Below are 5,320 nucleotides of genomic sequence, written 5' to 3' on the forward strand. Positions count from 1 at the left end.
GAAGGATAAAAAGGATCTTACTAAACAAATAGAAATTGCTAAGTCTTGTTTCATGGAACCTTTAGAGGAATCTGATGATAACTTAGACTATATTTTTGAATATGTCTCAGAAGCAGACTCAGAGACTGAGTAATAATGCCATATTTATTACTATAAAAATAACAGAAAAATTTATAAATGCTTTTATAGATTCTGGAGCAACACAATGCTTTGCTAGTTCAAATATAAAACTTGATTGGAAAAAATTAAAGAACCCATTAAGAGTTAGAATAGCTGACAAATCAATACATAAAATTGACCAAAAAACAGAGATGACTGAAATTTTTATTCAAAATTATAGGTTCATTGTTCCATCTATATATATGTTAGATTCTGGAATGGATTTTATCACAGGAAATAACTTTTTAAAGCTATATCATCCATTCATTCAAGAATTAACATATATAGTTTTAAAAGCTCCACACGATTCTTCAATAAATCAAAAATCAAAACGTATAAAAATACCAACTACTACTATAGATAAGATCTTAAAATTTTAAATATTTTCTATATTAGAAATATGTTATTTAAATTTATACTTTCAGATAAACATTCCAAAAAATAATCTTGAAATAAAGATAGAGGAACTTTTGGATGAAACTTGTGCTGAAAATCCTTTAGATATTAAAAATACAAATAACGAATTAGTAAGCATTAAATTAAAAGATCCTACAAAAGAGATAAATGTTCCAAATAAAATTCCTTATTCCGCAAGAGATAGAGAAGAGTTCTCTTTAGAATGTAGAGATCTTTTGGAAAAAGGAATTATAAGATTAAGTAAAAGTCCTCATGCAGCTCCAGCCTTTTATGTCGAAAACAATAATGAAATTAAAAGGGGAAAACGAAGAATGGTTATTAACTATAAGAAGATGAATGAAGCAACTATTGGTGATGCTCATAAACTTCCAAGAAAAGATTCTATTTTAGAAAAAATAAAAGGAGCGACTTGGTTTTCATCTCTTGATACAAAATCAGGATATTGGCAACTTCGTCTAGACGAAGAAACAAAGAAATTAACTGCTTTTACTTGCCCAACAAAAAAATCAACAAGTGTGTTACTCTATGAATGGAATGTATTACCATTCGGATTAAAACAAGCCCCAGGTATTTATCAAAGATTTATGGAAGAAAATCTAAAAGAGTTAAATAAATTTGTTTTAGTATACATTGATGATATACTAATTTTTACAAAACAGGATAAAGAAGATCATCATCAAAAATTATTAATAGTTTTAGAAAAATATAAAGAAAAAGGACTAGTTCTTAGCAAAAAGAAAGCAAGAATAGCAAAACAAGAAATAGAGTTTCTTGGATTAATTCTATCCACTCAAGGAAAGCTAAAACTTCAGCCAAATGTCCTAGAAAAGGTAAATTTATTTCCTAATAAAATAGAAGATAGAAAATAATTACAAAGATTTTTAGGGTGTATAAATTATATTTCTGATCAAGGATTTTTAAAAAATATAACAGAATACACTAAAAGCTTATTTCCAAAAATAAGTACTAAAAAAGTATGGAAATGGGATGAAAAAGATAGTATGCAAATTCAAAGAATCAAAGAATTATGTAAAAAACTTCCAAAACTTTATATTCCAGAAGAAAATGACTACTTAATAGTAGAAACAGATGCTTCAGACATAACCTGGTCAGGATGTCTAAAAGCTAAGAAAGCTATAAAAAGTTTGGGACGAGAAAAAGAATCACTAGATTCTAAATATTCTCCAAAGAAATTACTTTGCAGGTATATTTCAGGGACTTTTACTCCAACAGAACAGAGATATACTACTCATGAAAAGGAAACTCTAGCAGCAATTAAATCTCTTAAGAAATGAAAATTGATTTACTACACAGAGAATTTACATTAAGGACAGATTCAAGCTACCTAACAGGTTTCATACGATATAATTTAAAAGTTGACTATAATCATGGACGATTGGTAAGATGGCAATTATTTTTGTTACGATATCCAATAAAAATTGAATATATTAAGGGTGACAAAAATGTTATTGCAGATACATTAACAAGAGAATGGAGTTCGTCTACAACGCATTAGATCAAGTAATTCAAAAATATGAACAAGAACTCGAAAAATGCAAGCATTGTCAGCAAATAAGGACACAAATCCAATCCCTCAAGAAGGCCATCGAAGCAATGAAATCAACACAACAATCAAAACCATCAGAGTTCAGCCAGCTAAGCGTGGTGGACAAATCAAGTGAAGAAAAAATTTCAGAAAATAAAACAATTGCTGAAATTATCAAAAAAATCCACCCAAGTTAAAAAATATTATGTAATTTATAATGACCCCATGAAAGGAGTATATGATGCCTGGGAAAAAGCAGCACCATTTACACATCAATCAAGGATAATTCATAAAGGAGGGTTTTTAACACTGGAAGAAGCAAAGAAATCCTTCAAGGAATATGAAGCTCTTCATCCAGAGCAAACCCTAAAAAAAGCAGATAAAGCTCCAATTCAAACCCAGAGAAAAGGGATAATAAGAAACATTCCTACAAGGGCTGAAATCAAGGAAAAGAAAAGGGTCTGTAGATCAAATCTCAGAGAAACCCTTAACATAGTCCTGAATTGGACCAAAGAAAAAAGGGTAATCTTGGGATATTATCCTATTGCCAAAGAACAGCTAACAAAGCTAGTTATATTTCCAGATGCTTCCCCATCTGACACCTATCAGTTTTTCCAGTATGGATTAATTGATACAATTTTAATTTTTAATGATCTAAAAATTATCAGTGAGTTTCCTGCAGGATTCGTTGATGCAGTAAAGAGATTTAAAAATATGATTGACAATGTAAATCCAAGGGATATATCCCTAAAATTTACAAACAGTCAACCTATTTTTAAAGAAGAAGAATGCTTGGTCCCAGCACACCAAGTAATATTCATGTCCGTCTTCCCAGGAAATTTTCAACCAATTGATCAGATTCAAGATTTAACAATTTACAGTCATGAAGGAAGGCTAGCCAGCACATTAGCAAGGTGATAAACTCCATTTTTAGGGTTTATCTTGTGTTGAATTTAGAGTATTTTGATAGCCTTTTCTCGCAATTAGCCTATGAATTAGCATGGTTTTGTTATCTCTCCCATATCTATGCTTAAGTGTAAAAACATGCTTTTTAAGCCTTATTTTGATGAATTCTAATTTCTCCTTGATTCTATAAGATGCCTTGATGTGTTTGCTAGTAATTCCAGGATTGAAATAGGCTAGGTATGGATCAAAGCAGCAAGGAAGGAAGCATGCAAATGGAGAGAAGCATAAAAGACAAAAGAATTGACCTCGGCCAAGCACGCGCACGCGCACAAGGCGCTCGCGCGCACATTGCAGAATCGGCCAGGGACGCGCACGCGTACCGTGCACGCACGCGTCGGTGACCGCACATGACTTCATTAAAGCAACACGTGCCTGGCGATTTGAGAGGGTTTTCTGAACCCATTTTGGCACCAAATGCTGATAGAAAGGAATAAAAGGATCAAGGATTGAGGGGAAGTCATGGATTTTATCATATAGCATAATTAGGATTAGTTTAGAGTTAGTTTTAGAGAGAGAAGCTCTCACTTCTCTCTAAAATTAGGATTAGGTTTAGGTTAATCTCCCTTCTTAGATCTAGATTTAATTCATGCTTTGATTCACTTTTCCTTTGCCAATTCTTAATCTTTCCTTCTTCCTCTTTCTAGTGATATGCTTTAATAATTGTAATTCTTCATTTTGTTTTGGATAGATTGTTGTTCTTTTATTTTCTTTCAATAATGCAATTTGAGGTAATTCATGATAATTGTGATTTCCTTGATTGTTGTTGTTAATTCTTTACAATAATTGTTGTTAGATTCTATTCTTGTTGTTAATTTACTATGCTTCCCTTTTGTGCCTCCCAAGTGTTTGATGAAATGCTTGGTTGGATTTTAGTGTAGGTTTTGTTCCTCTTGGCCTAGGTAGAGTAATTAGTGACTCTTGAGTTATCTAATTTCTTTGTTGATTGATAATTAGAAGTTGCTAATTGATTTGAATGCCTCTAAGGCTAGTCTTTCCCTTAGGAGTTGATTAGGACTTGAGGAATCAAATTGATTCATCCACTTGACTTCCCTCCAAGGTTAGAGGTTAACTAAGTGGTAGCAATGAACAATTCTCATCACAATTGAGAAGGATAACTAGGATAGGACTTCTAATTTTCATACCTTGCCAAGAGCCTTTTATAGTTGTTAGTTTATTTTCATTGCCATTTACTTTTATGCCTCTTATCAAAACCCCAAAACAACTCAAACCAATAACAAGACACTTTATTGTAATTCCTAGGGAGAACGACCCGAGGTTTGAATACTTCTGTTTATAAATTTAGGGGTTTGTACTAGTGACAAACAACTTTTTGTATGAAAGGATTATTGTTTGGTTTAGAAACTATACTTTACAACGAGATTTCATTAGTGAAATTCTAAACCGTCAAAAATCCAATCATCACAAGGGTCTTTGAAAGAACTCAAAAAATAACGAAGGAATCTCACACAAGGATTAATTATAAAAGTAGAAATACTCTGTTTGTGTCCAGTAAAAGAAATGAAATTGAAGAAAAAGAGATGAGACTCTTGGTGGAATTTGAATCAGCATTCTACAACTTATCTGGACTTTTAGAAAAGTTCCCTGAAGGGATAAAGAGGAATCTCTGCTATTTAATAAAAGACAGAGAAGACCACAAGTGCCAGCTATGTGCCTCAGAGATATATGAAAGCAATAATGAAACGGAATCAACCCACATGATAAAGGAAGAGGACAACGAATTTGAAGGTCACATGATGAAAGAGGAGGACAGCACATCTGAAGCATTGATGATTAGATTTTTGACGGTTTAGAATTTATCAAATGAAATCTCGTCGAAGTATAGTTTCTAAACCAAGCAATAATCCTTTCATACAAAAAGTTGTTTGTCACTAGTACAAACCCCTAAAATTTATAAACCGAAGTATTGGACCTCGGGTCGTTCTCCCTAGGAATTGTAATGAAGTGTTTTATTATTGGTTTGAGTTGTTTTGGGGTTTTGATAAGAAACATGAAAAGTAAATGGCGATGAAAATAAACTAACAACTATAAAAGGCTCTTGGTAAGGTATGAAAATTAGAAGTCCTATCCTAGTTATCCTTCTCAATTGTGATGAGAATTGTTCATTGCTACCACTTAGTTAACTCTTACTAAATAAAGGAAAGTCAAGTGGATGAATTGACTTGAGCCACAAGTCCTAGCCAACTCCCAAGGAAAGACTAGCTTTAGTGCACT

The sequence above is a fragment of the Arachis duranensis genome, chromosome 2 (assembly GCF_000817695.3).
Source record: "Arachis duranensis cultivar V14167 chromosome 2, aradu.V14167.gnm2.J7QH, whole genome shotgun sequence".
NCBI classification, from domain to species: domain Eukaryota; kingdom Viridiplantae; phylum Streptophyta; class Magnoliopsida; order Fabales; family Fabaceae; genus Arachis; species Arachis duranensis.